This window comes from Heterocephalus glaber, unplaced genomic scaffold, assembly GCF_053883595.1.
Source record: "Heterocephalus glaber isolate CG9 unplaced genomic scaffold, H.glaber_assembly_v1.0 deba00001497, whole genome shotgun sequence".
NCBI lineage: Eukaryota > Metazoa > Chordata > Mammalia > Rodentia > Bathyergidae > Heterocephalus > Heterocephalus glaber.
The window spans coordinates 24,518,302-24,538,207 of NW_028258320.1; the positions used below are offsets into that span (position 1 = coordinate 24,518,302).

The 19,906-nt window shown below is 38.1% G+C and overlaps 1 pseudogene; it reads right to left on the reverse strand.

The window, feature by feature from the left end:
- Nucleotides 1-19,574: 19,574 nt before the first annotated feature.
- On the reverse strand, nucleotides 19,575-19,687 carry LOC147825603 (U2 spliceosomal RNA; annotated as a pseudogene).
- Between the last annotated feature and the right edge of the window lie 219 nt (nucleotides 19,688-19,906).

Sequence of the window (19,906 nt, forward strand, 5' to 3'; positions counted from 1 at the left end):
AGCACGCCGGGACTTGTAGTCCACTGTTCACCCAGGGCACCCAGAGTTTGCTTTGTCGACCGGACAAGGGAAGGGATACTAGACCTGTTAGACACAAAGCGACCGTTACCAGGAGTCCCAGGTGTTTTCTTGTTTAACAAAAGGTGACTGGGGGAGTGCAAGAGAAACAGCCATTTAACTACAACTCCCGGCACGCCCAGCGTGCTGGGTGACGCACTTCCGGCAGCTGGTCCGCGGAATAGTGGAGGTTCTTGGTCTCTGAAAGGAACCCGGCGAGAGGGTCCTTAACCTCGTGTTGCTGCTCCGGCCTGGTCAGACATTAAGTGTCGCCTTCCTTTGCTCTTGTCCCGACGAAGGAGAATACTGAGTCAACCTTAGCTTTAGTGGCCGCCAGCAGTACTGTCTACCACAGGGACTGCGGGACGGCGCTTTCATAATTGTTTTAGGAGGTGAGGTGGTCGAATCCGTCCCTGGTGACCGCGAGGGTTACTCAGGACATTCTGGCCCAGCTGTTGTTTGCATCAGGGCCTGATGACGCGGCCTTCTTTTGGTTACAGAGCAGGATAGTTATTTGTTGGAAGGACTTGAGAGGCCCTTTGGTGTGGTCAGAAAATCTGTATATCAGTGGTACCAAGTATGGTTTGCCTGAAAAAGCACCTGTTTAGAGGGAAGAAGCTTTTATAAATGCAGATTCCTGGTTGTCACCGAGAGATAGATTTATTAGGGAATCCTGAGGCATCCCAGGAGAAACTGGCGTGCAACAACCAGGCAAACTCTTGTGAAGTTAATTCACTTCTCAGGGTATTCTCTGCGAAGTGGAAGTGAACTTTTAACAGCAGTAGATGATGAATGGAAAAACAAGATACTAGATACCATGACTAAACTTAACCCAGAATTTAAAGTCCTGTTGGACTTCTAAAGCAAAACATAGGTTTCTTGTACATTTTGTAATTGGAGTGGTTCAGTAAGTCCTCTCTAGTTAAAATAGACATACTTTTTTAGTGGGTTACATAACCTAGCTAATGAGCACTCACTATTCCTGGCACTGGAATAAGTGCATTATATAATGAATGTTATATTATTTAATCCTTATAGAAACACCTAAGAGGTAGGCACTATTATTCTTCCCAGCTTGAAGATGAGGGAATAAATTGCACAAGGATGGTAGGTAGTAAGTAATTGACAGCACAAAGTAGCAAAGCAGAAATAAGTACAGTTTTACCAAAACACAACTTGAATCAGTTGAAAGCACCAAATGAGAGTCAAGATGATATTATTTTTCTAGCTTACTGTGGTACTTAACAAGCTTTGTGACTTGAGGAAGATCCTGCTGTTCCGGTCTTTAATTTATTTATTTGTAGAATGCTGACTTTAGGGTGACAATAGTTCTGAACCTTAGTTATTCATCTTGGGGAGCTTAAAATTGTTTTGGAGGTCAGACCCTAGAGATTCTGGAAGAACGGGAGTGAAGGTTAGAATTTTCATTTTTAAGATACTCCTCTAAGTGATAAGATCTTGATTATCAGCTCAGTTTCAAAATTGGTGCTAGACCTATAAATAGTAAGACAGCTTAGGTGATTCTTAGAGGTGCCAATATGTTTTATAAAAAGATTCCTAAGATTGATTGGCTTTTGGAGGTTGCCATGCCATTGTTATTTAAATGTACTATCAAAGTTCACTAAGGAATCCCACTCAGTCTCTTTCTTTTTTTTGAGACAGGGTCTCACTATGTAGTTCAGGCTGGCCTTAGACTTGGCCTCAGACTCCCGGCAATCCTCCTTCCTCAGCTTTCTGAGTACTGGAATTAGAGGCATGAGCCACCACACCTGGCTTAATCAAAGAAAGTGAAGAACGCGCAACAGAAAAATGCCTTTCCTTAATTTACAAATTCAGATTTTTGTTTATTGGTTTTGCTTCTATTAAATTGTAATTCGCAGGAGATATAGATTCCATAGAACATAGACCTTAGTAACATAGACCTTAGTAACATAGACCTTAGTAACAGATCTGATTTCCAAACTGTTGCCTTTTATCAGTTGTCTGCATTTACTTACATAAAGTTCAGTATTTTCATTTATAAATTCCAATATGATACCTGATGTCTGCACCTACATGAAGTTCAGTATTTATGTATAAATTCCAGTAATATACCTTATGACACCATGTAGAACACAGTAGCTGCCACATGATAGTAGCTATTATTATAGATTTAAAGCTAAAAATTGTAAAGACCAATGGGCTTAAACATTATTCATCAACTATTGAAATGGGATTTTACTTGAAAATCAGCTTCAGGGTGAAATTTTTAAAAGATTGCTTTCAGTGGTTAGATTATCTATCTGGTAATACTACCCTTCTTTGCTATTTATCCTGTGGCCTACCACTGAGTGTCCACAGAACGTATGGTTACTTTTTGAGGCCACAGACACACTTCTTCATAATTCCTTGTGATACTGCCTGTTGGAGCTACACTAATAATATTGACCCTAAGAACTTTTGTTCTGAAGCACTTTGCTTGGCTTTTTGTGCCACTGCCAGGCTGAGTGGGTTTCTCTTAGCCTTAACATTCTTCTTTGTTGTTATTTATTTTGTATTCCTTTCTGTTTCTATAAGCCAAGTGAAGACCAAAAGAAATTCAGAAAAGGGAACAGACAAGAAAAGAGAAGTGCTAGTGAGCAAATGCTAGGGAAATATGTGGCATAAACAAAGTTTGGGAAAAGTTTGGGATAGATGGACTCTATCATCCAATAATGAGTATCACCTGGGAACTAAACATTGTCCTAGGCTTTTGGAATTCAGCAAGGAACAAGGAAGACAGGGTTTAAATTCCCAAGGAATTTACCTACATGTTTTGTGGGATAGGGTGGAGGATATGTGTTGGTTTGAACTTGTCCCCCAAAAGTTGGAAACATAATCTCCTTGGAAACATTCATATATTGATAGTATTTGGGGGTGGGGCCTTTAGGAAGTAATTAGGGTTAGATTAGGTCATAAGACCCCTTCCTCCTGTGATGGCATTAGTAGCTTTATAAGAAGTGGAAGATGGACCTTATTTTACATGATTCCTCTTTCTTGCCATGTGATTCTGTCATGTTACGATTCAGCCAGAAGGCCCTTACAAGATCCTACACCATGCTTTTGGACTTCCCAGCCTCCATAAGTATAAAGAGTAAATAATAATTGATAATGTGAAATAGGAAGTAAAGGTCTAAATGGGTAGGGGAATTGGGAGGGGTAGGGGAAAGGAAAAAAGGGAAAGGAAAAAAATATGAAAAAAGGAAAAAATGGAAACAAAGTCTTTGTAAATAGGGAAAGGTGGAGGGGTTGAAGGGAGGGCAGGGGAATGGGGAAAAAATAAGAACCAAGATACATCATATAAAGGTACAAGTTCCCAATGATGAATGTCATCATATTGTATACCTAAAATGTACCAATGAACTTAATGTACCAATAAACTTAATAAACTTAATCTAAGTTACACAGTCTCATGTATCATGTTATAGCAGCAGAAAATGGACCAAGATGGATTTTTTTTATACAGTGGAGATAAATGAGTAACATAATTTCAGGCAGAGCTATCAATGGAGACAATAAAACAAGGTAACAGGATGTTGTGATACTTGTGTGTGTGGTATGTTTCCTTTAAATTGACTACAAGATTACAGGAGTGACTACCAGATAACATTGGAGTTGCTCCGGAATATCAAGGAGTTAGCTATGGAAACAGCTGGGGTCAAGCATTTCAGGATCAGAAAATGGCCTAAGACTGTTAAACAATATTGGATACCAAGAGTTTGAGCTGGTAGAAAGGAAGTTGGTCCCTACTAAAGAGGGAAAAATCAAGGCCTGTCGGGTTAGACGGCATAGAGAGTATCAGGGTTGCTGAAGGAAGATGAAATTGGAGAGGTAGACAAGGGCCAGATTATGTATGCCTAATAGGCCATGGGAGGGGAGTCATAGGAAGTTATAGGTTGTGGAAGGGAATTGAATTATATTATCAGTACATTGAGAAGTCTTTAGTGAGTTTAGGATAGGTGAGTGACTTGATCTGTTTTACATATTTAAGAGGTTGGTGGTAGCACAAATTTAACAATAGAGAAACACAATTAGAGTCAGTATTCCAGGGGAAAGATTGGAGAACTATTGTAGAGATTAGGAATCTAGTTTGTAGGCAGAGCTGACAGGACTTGCTGATGAGCTGTTTCTTTGGCAAGTATATTCTCTCAACATCTTCTCTTTCATGAGTTGACAGCTCTATAGTGATAGGTAAGACTGATAAAGTTTGAAGCCCACCTCCTGCCTACATCTATTACATCTACAAATGGTGGAAGCACACAGAAGCATGAGTAAAGTTGAGATTCCTTTTTATTCTTTAAGGTGCTTAATTAATTAGGAAATGACAACTGGAAGAGCCCTCAGCCTATGTCTCTTTATCTCCATCTGCTTCTTGTGGTTTTTATTCATTCTTTGGAAACTAGGCGTATTCTTTTGTCTTCAATCCTTCACCTATCTATGTTATGAGACCCTTTTCCTTAATATGCAAGATAAAACTACCTCCTGACTTTTACACAAATCTTTGTTTTGTTGATCTGCTTTGGTCACACACATACTCAGTTGAAAGAGTACAAAAATATTGACATTCTTAAATGGTCAGAGTTCCTAACCTATAGTTTTATTTTCTCCCTGTTTATAAAATGGGCTAGCAAGTTTCTCTTCCCAGCAGCCTTATATTATATATTTAACTTATATTAGCATAGAACATGATAAATACATTCATAAAAATTTTCCTATATTTAGACTGACTGATTATATGTGAGATTATATTTAGACTGACTTCATTATATGAGATGTTTTGGCTTTCTTTTCAGATTTAAAAAATGTTAGCATGTATTTCTTATCCTGTATCATGTGTGAATGTTAAATGGTAAAAAATAAATAAATAAATAATTGCAAAATTAGAAGAACTATCGGCATGGCTTTACTACTAACTGAGTAAGTTAGCGGCACTTTGTAAGCTTTGCCACTTTTACTGAGTAAGTTACTTGATCCCACTTTTTTCACAGTTGTGGGAAGCACATCTCCTTAGCCCATTGTAGAAGACAGAAGATATATAAGAATGATTCAGACAAAACCAAACATATATTTTCTTTCATCTCATTTATCTAGTTATTACACTATAATCCTGTTAGCTCAGCCTGTCTGCACTATGACATCACCCTACTCTAAATACAGTGGGTTATCTGACATCTTGGCGCTTTGCTGTAGAAGCTGTTCAATTAAATATGCTAAGTTCAGGGACTTTTACTGTTAGAGTCAGACTTGAGGTGTAGACATTGCACTACTTTTCAGTGATACATTTCAGAGGTCATGTTGTGTGCTATAAGCTATAGACATCATTTTCTAACTGTAATCCTATAGACTAATCTATAGACTAAAATAGGGATGGAGAAAGACAAGCTGGTGATCCCCCCCCCCCCCATCAATGTCTTCAGGCAATAGGAGACAAGGGAGAAAGGAATTAAAATTTTGGAGAATTTGCAGGGGAAGTTTGGGGAGGTGGTTATGTGGTGTTCACAAGTTGTTAATGAGAAGATTTTGCTGTCCTCAGCCGGAAGCACTGCCAAAGGCCAGTTATTACCTTTTTTGGAATAAATTAAAGATTATAACAACCCTCCTCCCCACCATCAGTTTGATATCAGAGAGGTTTTCCTATTCTCCTTTAAGCAATGTGATTATTATGAGACCAAAATTAGTTATGAACTGTAAATTAAATTTACCTCTCTTAATTAACCCCCTTCAATTTCATGCTTCTTGTTTTTCTCTTTTTTTCTAAGAAGACATCAGCTATCTCCACCTCCTCCGCTTTCCCATCTGTCCTTTTCCTCCTGGCTTAAAGAGAGATTTTTTTAACTTTATATTTATTTTAATTAATGGATTTTAAACGCAAGTGGTGAAACAGTTGATGTTCAGCTTCAAGAGGCAGTGAAAGGGAAAATCGTCTTCCTTAACTTGCCAGAAAAGAACTGTGTGTTCATCGCTGACAATTGTTTGAAAAATGACATGAAAGGAGCAGGCAAGGGTTCCAGAGTTCTGTTTTTTTGCAGGGAACAGATGCCATATTCCAGGATCAAGGAAGGTGAAGGTGAGAAACTCTTTAGAGTAAAATAGTGTTTTCTTGGAAGATGCCTTTCCCAAAGGATGCTTAGTAATATTGCTTTATGGCCATGGACCATGAATTTAAGATAAATTTCCTTAAGAAACAATATAGCAGGATGCAATTTAATTCTTGAATACTCCGATTAATGAAATCCACTATGTTTGTCATTTTTTCCTCCCTAGTTGGACAAAGCAAAACAACAACAACAACAAAGAACAAACCCAACACAACAAACAACCTAAATCCTTTAAAAAACAAACTCCCTTGAAAATTTACCTCACAGTACATCCCAGTGCATTTGACTGACTTGAAATAAATAGGTATATCATTATATATATGTTTCTTTAAAGAGGGGAAATGCTACCAATCAAAGCACTCTTTTGGAAAAATATACAAAACCAACCTTGTCCATACAGATGCTCTGTTACATCATTTTAGAGGAAAGTGTGAGAAATGATGGTACAATTTGGAAATTGGAACAGTAGTAAGAATAATGAACCGAGAAGATGCTAGTGCTACATCTGGTCCTAGAAACCAGCTGTATGACTTTGGATAAGTCATTTCACTTCCTAGAACCTCAGATCCCTTATTTATAAAGTAAAGATTTTGGCCTGAATGATTTACCACTTTCCTTCCAGCTTTTAAAAAATGTTATGGATTTTAAAAATTGTAATTATATGAAATTAAGTAATGTAATTTCATACTGTGAACTACCGCAGGGCATCTCAAAGACACTTTAAATGCATTTCTAAAAACACGTGAAGAGAACATTAGCAAACATGCATACAATGATATTTGATTTCTCTTTTTTTGTCCTTGTTGTTCCTTTTCACTTAAAGTAGATTATATTGACTTTCCTGAATTATAGATTATTGAGTAAAATGAGCAGGAGGTCTTATTTAAAATATTTGCCTTTATTCTTAGTTTCCATGGTGTATTTTTTTGAAGGAAAAACTTTTTTCCTTCTAAGCATAAATTATCATGCAATAAGAATGCCATGTATTGCTATTGGGAAAAGCAAAACATGTCTTGAGTTAACTATACACTTCAACAGGACAAGCTGAGGTAATTGACAACCGACATCAAGTGCCTAGAAATTCCCCTAAGGCAGCAGAGCTTTAGTTTAATTAGATAATTAGCCCTGGTCAGCCTATAATGAATGCATAGGCAATTAGCAATGAATTTGAGTTGCTAAAGCCTATTTTTCCTCCTTTGTGTTCCTTTGCTGTCATTAACAACTCTTAACTACTGAACAATTTATATCTTCACACTAACAATCAACTTTATTATCATCAAACTCTTTGCAAGTGATAAAGCAATGAGACCTGATGTTGGTTGTGCAACATTAAGTGATTATGTTAAGTAATGCCATTTTTTTGCCTAGCCATCCTGCTGCTATATTATGTCAAACAAATAGGGCTTTTAGAAGCAGTGCACAGTCCATGATTTTGATGATTGCTTTATTTGTCAAGCCCAAGCAACTAGCAAGAGATGGACTTCAATTTGCAATTCTTTCTTGGTAGCTTTCAACAGACTTGAATAAAAGAAAAACCATTCCACAGGTTTACCAAAAGCAAGACCCTAAAAAATAAGCTGAATGATTCATGTCTTACTTATTCCTATGTTTTGAAGGCTTGAGATAAATTTTGGTAAGTTGAAAGTTCTAGCTTTTCCAATGTGGGTATAGTTTTTGGTCTCATGGTTGACAGAAGACACCATTATGACTTTTCCTCACGTTATTCTAGTGAAAGTCTTTCCCACCCTTCCAGTGATTTTTATGGGACTGAGAGAAGAAAAAGGAAATAAGAGAGAGAGTGGTAGAGCAGGAGAGATGTCTCGGAAGAGGAAGGCAGGAGTTACCAAAGAAGTGTAGATCATGCTCCTAAAACTCTTAAGTGTTCTTGTCACAAAGGCATTTATGTTACTCTCACACTGTGTGCATAAACTGAGAAATTTCATCATATTTTAATCAGAAGTGGGTTTTAAAACATAGACATTTTAAGTTTCTATAGGCAGTTTATATACCTACAGAAAGATACCTCTTGCAGAATCAGAATGATCCCATTAGAATTTATAAAGCCTTTAATATATGGGCTATTTTTATACAAACTGTTCTACCTATTAAAAAACTAATAGGATTTGGGAGATTCAACCCAATGTTAGAAAATTAGCCAACTAATAGCAGTTTAGGAATTAAAGAAATATATTGCTTACTATTTAAGCAAATTAAAAATGTCTAAACAGAAATTTTCTTCTCATTGGAATATGAATATTGGCTTATACTCTCTTATCTTAAGATTTCCCATCTGGCTGGTCTTGGAAATATTTTTATTTTCTTCTTTTTCCCCCTCAGCAATGTAATAACTAGCAATTAGAGTTTCAGAAATGCCAATTTTAATCATAACTTCCATTTCCAAAATAGAAAAACTTACATAAACTATATAAAGCCTCTTCATTTTATTCAATTGAATGTTTTGAAAAGTAAATAGTTCAAAATCAAGATTAAGATATTGTAGCAATGTTAAGAATATAGTGCAAATCTTTGCAAATTATGGACATTTTTACTCTTAAGGTAGACATAGTAATTTTACTGGCATTGATGGTTGTATCATCTAAATGTCAACTTTATAGCAGCTCACATAAAGCAAGTTTTCTTAGCTGTGACACTATTGACATTTTGGGTTGGCTAATTCTTTGGGGTGTGTGTATGTTGGTGGGTATCCTGCATATTTAGTACTTCCTTGACTTCTATCTATGAGGTAGCAGTGACACCAACTCCCCCATAACTGTAAATACATTTGTGTCTTGTCAAATGTCTCCAGGCTGGGGAGCAAAATTTCTTCTGGTTGAGAATCAATAATGTAGAGTAAGACTGTGGTGATATCTTTCCCTAAAAACATTTTAGTATAAATAATATATTTTAAAATGTATTAAATCTGAGTGTTTAGATAGTCTTAAGAGAGAGAAAATAGTTTTATCTTTAGTTGTTATGGTTTATATCTAGATATTCCCCGAGAACTCATGCACTCAGAGGCAGGACCTTTGGAAGGTGATTGGCTTATGGAAATGGTGTAGCTAACTTGCTGTTAGAAGGTGCAACCTTCGGGGAAGAGGCAGGTCACTGGGGGTGTGATCTGGAAGGTGATATCTCCCTCCTGGGTTCCTCCCTTCACTCTCTGCTTCTTGGCTGCTGTGATATGAGTAGCTTTTCTCTGCCCAGGGCCTTCCACCATGCCACCTTTGCCTGGAGCCAGGATGGAAGGACTTAAACTTTTAAAATGTGAGCCAAGATAAACCTTTCCTCCTTATGTTGTAGGTACTAGGTATTTTGTGCCATTGACAAGGAAATTGACTAAGATACCAGTGTGGAGTGATTGGGGAGCACTGGAAAAACCCTCTAGCTTTCAAATTCTAATTGATTGTCCCAGATGGTATGCAATATATTGTGTTGAAATTTTCCACTCTTAGATATTCCTTCTGTCAAAGGCAGATATCCTTGAGAGGAACATCCTTTTACACTAAAAATGAAACTTTAGTTCAGTTTTCAGTTGAAAATGAAGATGTTACTAATCTGTACCTCCATTTCTACTTATAACCAAGGCTTTCAGCAAGAGGGCCCAGAAGAAATGTGCCATAGGAAAACAGCTGGTAAGGCTGTTCAGGAAGAATAATATAATAATCAGGAAGAAGCACCTTGTGGGAAATGGAAATGGAAAACACTTAGTTTTAATGAGCTAGCCCAAGTTGATCTTGCCATGTATTAGTTTTTCCTTAGTATGCCTTGTGTCTTTATATCCTGCCCATTTTCCTAAAAAAGTAATGAAGAAATAACCAAAATCTCTTTCAGTAGGTGAATACAGGACTAAAAAGAATTGATCTATTAATGCATGAAAAAGATTTGGAAGAAACTTACTGCATGGTAGTAAGGGGAAGAAGCTAATTTGGAAAGAATATATACTGTATGATTCCAAATGTATGATATTCTGGGAAGAACAAAACTATGGAGAGGGTAAAATGACACAGTGGCTGCTGTGGGTTAGGGGAGAGAGTGATAAATAGGAGGAGCTCAGAGGATTCTTAGAGTAGTGAAACTTCTCTGTGTGGTACTATAATTCTGGGTACATTTCATATAAATTGTTCAAATTCATAGAATGTATAACATCAAGGGTGAACCCTAATGTAGGCTATGAACTCTGGGTAATAATGATGTGTCAGTGTAGGTCCATCAACTTTAATCAAATTAGATGTACCACTGTGCTGAGGGATATTGATAATGGGGCAGGCTATGCATGTGAAGGGGCCGAAGATACATGGGAAATCTCTGTACCTTCTACTTAGTTTTGCTGTGAACCTAAAACTATCTAAATAAAGTCTGTTATTAATAAAAGGATAGTGAAGATGATCTAGATGGTATATAATTTTTAAAAATGTACTTCCTTGGTACTTCATGTTGGTTATCCCAAATTAATTTTAAAAATTACTGAAATGAACCAAAAGTTCAAAGAAGTATTAGTTGACTAGATTACCTGTCATCTCAATTTATCATCCATGCTAACAGAAGATATCTGAGAGGCATGCAGCTTGCTTTTCCTCAGCTGTATAACAATCAGTGACAGGAAATTTCAGACCTAGAAATTGGTTGGCTGGCCGTTACAGCCACAACAGATACCATGAGGGGTTGCCCTGTTTGTGGAATCCACACAGTTTCATAAATAGATGTTCAGGCTGATACTCAATTAAAAAAACCCCAACTCTTCCTAACAACTGAAATAATGCTACATTAAAAAGAACTTTCTGAAACAGGAGAGACATGGAGATAGGATGGCTGGCTCAAGCTGGGACCAGGGCATTTTCATAAATAACTCAGACCTCTACACTGTGCTTACATGTAGGGTATAGGATTTCAGCTATTCATGCTGGGCTTTTGTGTGTTTTCTTATGGAATGACTGTATCATAGCACTTAGGCCATTGCCAAACTCTTAAGTGTAGGCTCTGTTTATTTTTCTTTTTCCTATCTAGTATCATTTGCCTCTTCATTTCCTGATTTCTTCCTAAAGTGAATGAGCCAAAATTCACCACAGATCCCAGCTGGATTTAGACAATAGACATCTCTTTTGCAAGGGCCTGCACAGAGCCTGATTTATGTAAATATTTCACCACTTAATATATAAAATTATGTACTCCTTGACTAGTGATTTTGTACTTTCTAGTGGCTAATCCAACCTGTTTTCAAAAGTCCAACTGAATGTCAAAGTAAAACAAAATACTTTCTCATGTTTGTTTTACTGTTCTTACTTTCAGGCTGTATAGTTTAATATTCCACATTGACCTCATATCTTTTTAGGATTCTTGCCTTAAATTGGGCTAAATGATACCTCTTGTAGTTCTGACCTACATATGTTATGTAAGAAACTGTCATAATAGTATACCTGACTGAAAAATTATACACTTGTCCCTTTTGGTATAATTTTCCCACTATAGCATTTTGTTTTGCCTTTCTTTGCTTACAGATTTTCCTGTAAGATTTTACATAAACTTATTATTTCATTACTCATAAGAGAACAATAATATATCAACACTGATAGCCATATTTGTATTCAACTTTTGGTAATTTGCTTTAGCCTTTTTCCCCTCTTAAAATGTAAGGATTTTTGGGAAAGATCCCACTCCCACTCCCAAATTTTGAGTTTCTTTGTTCTCCTTAAGTTCACTCCTGGATTTTATTGGGGTTGAAGAATATGGTCACCAATCCTATAAGAGGCCAAGTGGCTGAAGCTCCAGAGCTCAGGCCTAATGTGGGAAGTCAAGATGGTGCCTCTGGGACCATTTCTTTACCACCAGAGGCAGGGCTGGGAGGGGAGATGAAAGACTCTTGAAAACTAAATGTATGTATTGGCTTAGGCTTGTCCTGAGGACAAAAACTAATATAATTTTAACACAACCCCAAATGATAGCATGAGTATTTTAATACATTAATGACAACAGGGCTTACCCTCTTTGCCCTTTTCCAAGGTACATTCTGGAATATAATCCTAGAAGAGATTACAGTGGGAAATATTCTGGAGAAGCAAAGACAGTAAAAATAGCACTGCAGAGGAGGAAAAAAAGTATGTGGAGCTAGATGCTTTCATGTGTGCTTTGCCCATGATGAAAAAAATTGATCCAAATCTTTCTTCTTTCCTCTTTCTAATAAAAAAGAGATGAGGGGTCAGGCATGAAACTCAGTAGTAGAGTGCTTGTCTCACTTGTGAGGCCCTAGGTTTGATGCCCAATACCACAAAAAAGGGGGTAGGCAGTACGCTCTTATCTTAGATTTCTGAGCATCAGGTATAATGCATTAAAATAAATTGTTAAAGAAATAAGCCAACCTGAGAATTTTTGTTTGGCACTGTCACTTCGCCTCCATCCCTGGTAAAAGGCACACCTTGGAGAAAGCCCCTCTGACACTGTCTACAGATTCCAACTATCTGCAAAGAGAACACTTGGGCCCATTGTGTTTCACTGTGGGGGGTGGGGTGGTGGTGGTGGTGGTGAGCCTTACTGGGAGCAGGGAAAGGGTCCTGGGAGAAGGCTCCCTCTGCCTCAACTTCACACCATCTGCTGGCACTTGTGGGTCCCATAGGGAAACCATGCTCTCTTGGCTGCCTCCCAGGTGGTCTGGGAAGGCTGCTCCCAGAATGGCCAGAAGCAGATGGGAGAATTGAGTGGTTTCTGAGATATCAGATTTAGAAGAGATTATCTAATTAGTCCTTACTTCACCCTTAAAGGAGGATTTTATATCTTGTCCAAAGATACAAAAATGAACACCTTAATCACCCAGAAATCAGTTACCACATGTCCTCAGAGCTAGCTGGCTGTGGTTTGGGAAGACACCACCCTGGAATGTTATTTGGAGGCAGAATTACAGTCTGGGGAAAATTTTGGCATAACAGTTGTCCTTCAGTGTTCAGCAAATAGACTAGTTGTGCTGTAACAGTGGTCCCTTCCATCCATCTTTCAGCTCAACACCCCTCTTACATACACACCCAGAAGTGCTCACCTTTTTTCTTTTTTCTCAACGTATGGTATGATTCTTCTAGAAACCTTTCCTTATTTTGGTTGTAGTGCCACGATTCTCTCCTGAGAGACAGACTAAGTCTTTTTGCTCCTTCCTGAGTTCCCTCGTGCCTGCTCCCCGAATCCCATGCTTACCCTCTCCTGAGATGACTCCCAGTCATTCTTTACCTCTTTCTCTTTAATGTGCTTAATCCTTCTCTTTCTCCCATCACATTTCACTATTGTGTGGACTCCAGTTCTCCTCCCTGTTTTTCAGGAATTAATCCTAGAGTAGTATATAATTTGCTACATTATTCTCCAGCTTTTAGAACAGTCATTTGTATCAGAGTACTGTACTGGGCTCTGAGGAAATGACAGGAGACATGCATCCATCCTTGTGGGAAGATTATAATCTACCTTGAGATAGGACTAGGGGCTAGACTGAGAAAACAAGCAGGTGATAGGGATTTGAAGAGCTCCTGTGATATATTAAGAAAATCCAAGGCTCACAGAATATATCCCAGTCTACTCTAGGCAAGATGTATCAGACAGTGCTATTCTGAGGATATGCAACTTGATCCAGTCTTCACAAAGAACTTGGAGCAAATGAAAAGAGGCAACAGAGAAACAAAGGTTCCTTGTGTTTTCCTTCGTGTGTTCTACACACTGGTCACCTAACTTTCTGTTTGCATGTACATTTGTGTAACCCATGGAAGCATAGAATCTGGTGCACTTAACAGAATTCTCTCCAACCTTGTGGTAGTGGCATTAGAACTTCCCCAAGAATGTCTTCCTTTAGTAGACTGCCCTGGATAGTCAGCAGTGTGCGCTCACTCCCACACACGTTTGTTCTCCTGCTAGGGAAGCCTACAGCTATGTACCATCTGAAAGCCAGGGACATGGAGCAGACTCCTCTTTGGCAAGTCTTATTTTTAGGTGTGCAAAATGGACTTCAGATAATGGTACCGTTTTTTTCTAAAGTTAAGACAGAACTTTCTGTCTAAATGAAAAGGATTAGTGGGAAAGAATTTTCCACTTTGCTGCAGTCCCATACAGACTGTATGACTTAAGTCTATTATAAAGAACGTAGGAATCCTGGTGGATACAACTATTTTTATCTTGGCCCTTTGGTGACTGGCTTCTAATTATTTAATTCACAAGGTATACTTCATGCTACAATGTTTATTTGTCTGAGAAGGAAAATTTCTCTAGTATTTCTTGATGGTTGTGGAATTTTCACATTTTAGCAGATGATGGTTTTAGCATACTGTTTCACTTTCATCGTTATACCATGTGGTTGGACTACAAGTAGTGATAGCACTGAGTAGACATAGACTCTCTTTCAGCCTCTTTTCTGTTGGTTGGTCAAAGGAGGATATTACTATGAAAATGTTTAAAAGGGTCTAGATGACTTCAAATATCTCATTTTTAAATACTAGAAAGTGAATAAATTTATTCCAGAATTCATTTTTCAGTGAGATGTTTAGTGGATGAAATATATTCAAAAATTTGTTTAAGGCCCATGATATGTAATACATATTTAGACATTGCCTGCAAATAGGATTTTCTCAGTATTGCAGAAAAGCAAACCGAAGTTTTATGCTTGGTTCAAACAGCAAAGTGTGAGCCAGTTGTGACACTGGTGCCCCTAGGTCAGCTTTTGATGGTACTGCCAGAATACTGGGCAGTTGATAAAAGAATACATCGATTAGCAGAGGTGTGTGTGTGTGTGTGTGTGTGTGTGTGTAGAAGTGATCATTCATTGTTAAAATACTATCTAGTCACTATTTCACAGTGGAAAACTCCCCACTTTTCCACAAGCACTAGCCAAGCCTCTATTCTGTTTAATATATAAAATAAAATAGTTCAGCTCTGTGGGACCATGGGACTTCCCCAGTGCCACAGAGTGAGAGGTGCCTTTTCAAAATACCTCTAGGCTGGGGAAACCCCACTCTGGGCAGAGCGCCAATTTTAGAGCCAGCAGCTCATTAAAGCGATTCAGAATGAGCCACAAAGTGACAATTACAGGAAGAACACAAAGGAAAACAACACCTGAAGCTGGTCCTCTGGCCAAGTTTACAGTTATCTTAATATTTTAGAAAGAGGCACAGTATTAGTGGATGAAACAGTAGGGAAACTGGGAAAGGATACTAATTCTCATTTGTGGAAGGGATTGTGTCATGGGCAACAATCTTTAGAAGAAAATAAGACCTTTCCCCCTCTTAGTGACACAAAGAGATGCCATGTGAACTATGAGAGAAAATTATTCTCAAAATTTCATGGTCCCACCACTTGGGAATAAAAGCCAACTCTAACAGTGGCATAGAGTTGTCTGAATCCTGCAACAGGAGTGTTTGTCAGGGGTTCTGTGGCCGATGGTTCCCTGACTCATCTCGCCTGGTGGTACTGGAGTGCCCATTGGTGGCCACACATGGGAGAGGCAATCATGCCTCAGCTGGATAATGTGATTGGGAAGAGAGTTCTTCAAGTCAAGATGAAACTGGCTTCCTCTAATCTGCAGTGAGAGTTCTTCCTTTTGACACATGACACATCATCTCTTCCTTTCTCATGACTTATCTAAATACTTGAAGAAGCCAACCATCCTACGATGTCTTAAGTTTTTTCTTGTGCAGGATAAGCATACCAGGTACTCCAGATCACCCATTTCTGGCTTTCACGGTGCTGGTCACATTTTACCTGAGAATACTTACCTTGGACCCTTTTAGGTGGAAAAGCTTTTCGATGTTTGAAATCAGTTAAGAGGCTTTGTATTGACTTCCCAGAGCATCTTGAACTATAGCATCTGAAAGTTTTTTCATTTGGTCTGGAAAAAAAGCCTTCAGTTGTTGTAACATTTCTATCTGGAAGCCAGCCCAGTGTCCACTCTGTTTTGTATTTATATCAGATCTGACCTCAGCTGTTTGAATCTAAAGGTAACCCAAACAGAACCTAATTAGCGTCTTTGGGAACCTGTCTGTCCCATTCTGGCCTGCTAGATCTAAATGTCTTTAACAATCTCATTTGGTCTCCCAAGACTTTTAATCTAAAACATCTTTAAAATGTAAATATATGAAGTCACTAGTTTTAGAAATATATGGAAAACTTTGTTATAAGGATATAAATAATGTGTTTTGCCCTATTCTTGTTAGAAATTAGGTCTTAAGTCCTCCTAATGCTAAGTTGTGCTAAGGCCCTGTAGGCATGAAAAATTTGAGATAAAAATGTACAGTGTACTTTTCCCCTCCCAAGGTAAGAAGATTTTTATTTAGAGCCCTTTTATATTGTCTTTGTCCAAGAAGCAGTGAGCAGAATTTTTAAAGCAGCCCTGAAATGGGGCTCAGGGGAAGTCACAGGAATGATGGCAAGGTCACTAAACCTCAGGTCGTATCAAAGCTTTAGGAGCCCTGGGTGTTAAGAACCATACATGATTTTCTTTTGCAAGGTTTCTTCCAAAACAAGCATGCAGCTCTGCATCAACACTTTATTTCTGGGAAGAAAAATATGTGTGTGTGTGTGTTTTGACATTTTAGATATTTAACCACATTTTAAGTCTTTTCTATAAAAGATAATTTTTGTAAGCCATTTAATAGAACCCAATGCATTTTTCAATTTGTAATATATCTACATTTGGATAATCTTTGCATGTTCACAGATTTTTCTTCTTTCCATATAATTTGTGCATAAGATGCATCTCAGTTTATAGGAATTAAAGCCTAAAATCATAGCAGATTTTTTAATAGACAAGCTTCTTTGTTTCTGTCAACTTCATTGTTCTCCTAAATCCTTTCCCTTTAGCCCAGGTGTCCTCTGCCTATGAGAGCAGAGTGGGTGGCCACTTTTGCAGTTAATGAGGTACCTCAGGATTGGCAGGTTGAGGGTGGCTGGAGGGAAATAGAGAACTTTACACAGTGAAGCTGGGAACCCCTGAGCCTGTTGTCACCAGAGCCGAGGATGAATTTTCTGATCACATAGACTTCACAATATCTTTTTCTGCTAAGGCTGACGTGGCAGCATGGATCATGGTGGAAAGCCAGCTTTTTAGCTTATCAAAGAACTATCCTTCAGATCAGTGACCATCTCCATGACCTTGATGGACTGATGGTGAATAAGCTTGTTAGTGGAAATATATAGCCTGGGACATATGCTAACAGAGATAACACCATGTCTGTGAGAATGCTTGGGGCTCACAGAAAACAAACTCTTCAGTCTCTCACATGAGGAGGCACTCATTTCATATAATATAAAGCAGAGAGGGAAGGTACTTTCAGGATTGATAGATTTAGTGATTCAACAGTGATATCAAGGCCCCAGTTTCTGTATTCTCAGCATGTTGGTTTTTTCCTAGGTTTGTTCCCCCATGATTGAAAAATGGCTGCTACCACTCCAGGCAGCGTATTCCTACTTACTGTCTTTAAGATGAAGAAAGTGACAATTTTCTCATTTGTCTGTCTCTTTATCAAGGACAAAAGAAATTCCTGAAAGGTTCTCTAAGGACTTTTCTTCACAAATCATTAGCCAGAATGGTGTTGTGTACTTACTTCTAAAACAACTGCTACTTTGGGAAATAGAATTACAATGCTTGGATTAGAGACTTACCCCTACAGCTATAAAGGGGCACCTTTACTGAACATATTATCAGACAGAAGGTGATCAGAAGAACTGGGATGGATGAGTAGTTGTAAGGAACGTAGCCAATGTGGCAGCGGTGGGAACCTATGGCACACAGTGCAGCTGGCTGTTTGTTACCATCGAAAGTTCTAAAAGGTTCTCCATTTCTACAATAGTGTCTTCTGTAAGTGCTTTGTGTTTAAATACTGTGTCTCCTTTTTCATTTATTAAAAATGTGGCACTGGAAGAGAAAGGGTGATTAGTTGATCTCTACCACCATTGGAAACGAGAGACATTCCACATGAAAAGTAGAAGTTCTGTTTTTGCTTCTTTGTAATGATAAAAAAAAGTTTAATCTTTTCATCAAGATGAGAAATGGAAGCAGGGGACACAGAAGGCGTTAGTATTTGACTGCTCCACTGCCGTTTTCACTGTCTTTACACTTTTTTCCTTGCTGATGAAACTTGATTTCTTCTGGCAGTGTTATGCTCACTGAATCATGATGATCAAGCTTATCACAGATATGTACATTCTTTCCAGATATGTTTTTCTGTTTTCCTTAACATGATAAACTTTTGGCCAATAAGTGGAAATCTTGTGGGAGTGGTACTTCTGGGAAAGCGTTTGTTTAACTGATAAACAAGGGACAAGGTTTAGAAGAGAGAGCTTATTGGAACCTCCCCTGGCATCTTCTCGCCATGAATGCAAATGTAGTATCAGGTGCCATAGCCACTTTCTTGACAACATGAAGCAACATTTATGGGGAAGAAACATTCACATTGGAGAATGGTGGAATGAAAACCATAGAAAGGTGTTGAGTCTTGAGACCAAGACTGGAACTACCTACTTTTTAATTTCTGATACGGAAGAGAACTGAATGGCCTCCATATTTAAGTGACTGAAGTTGAGTATCTCATTATTTCTAACTGAATAGATGCTACCTGGTCCAAACTGTGGTGTATGTTTAAATTTAAAAAATTATTACAATAAAATTCACCTTATCATGAATCCCACTCACAATACTCCCCCTTGCTTCAAACATACTTATCCCATTGTTCTTGCCACCTTCTTAAGCAGTTCTGGAAGTCTGCTTTTGTGTATCTAGTTGCACTGTGGTTACTGCCTCAATGTCCTGAATTGATTCAAAACATTTATCTTTCATGGTTGTTTTGACTTTTGGAAAGAGCCAGAAGCTGCAAGGTGCCAGAACTGGTACGTAAGGTTGCTAATGATATACCATAATGTTTCTGGGATCCTGCCTTTCTGTTGTAGTTATGAGGCGGCAACACACATCACCTCTTTGGTCACCCATTGTAAAGACACATGGAAGAAGATTTCAGAACTGCTTCAGAAAGAGGCAAGAATGAGGGGATAAGTGTGTTGGAAATGAGAGGCGGTATGTTTTAATTAATTAAGTTTATCGGTACATTTTAGGTATACATAATGCTCACATTCACCGTAGAGAATTTGTACCTGTACACGATATATCTTAATTCTTTTTTTCCCATTCCCCTCCCCTCTCTTCAACCTCCTTTCCCCTCCTTATTTACAAAAGCTTTGTTTCCATTTTTCCTTCTTTTTTCTTTTTTTCTTTTCCCTTCCTTTCCTCATCCCCCCTCCCTAGTTCCCCTTTCCATTTGAACATTTTCTTCCTATTTCACAATATCTATTATACATTTTGGTCCTTATTTACACTTTCGGTTTCTCACACCAGAGAACAATGGGATATTTACACACGTGTGTCCAGTTTATTTTACTTAAGGGCATGGTCTCAAGGTGTATCCATTTACCTAGAAATATCTCAAGTATCTAATGTATAAAAAACCCTCCATATTTGAGGGTGATTAATACTACACTTGATCTTAGCCAAAAGGCCAAGAAGTGATGAGGGTGATTAATAGCAATATGTCTTTGACTATAATGAATTTTTAAAAATTTAAACATTAACCATATATTCTGATCACCCCTTGGAGGTACTGCAACTATCCTAGAACTTCTTTTCTTCTAACATTTCAGTTATACTTCAACTCTGATTTAGGGAAACTGAATACCAGACTGCAGCTATCCAGCCCTTCAGCCCATCTCACTCAGATTTACTCCATTCT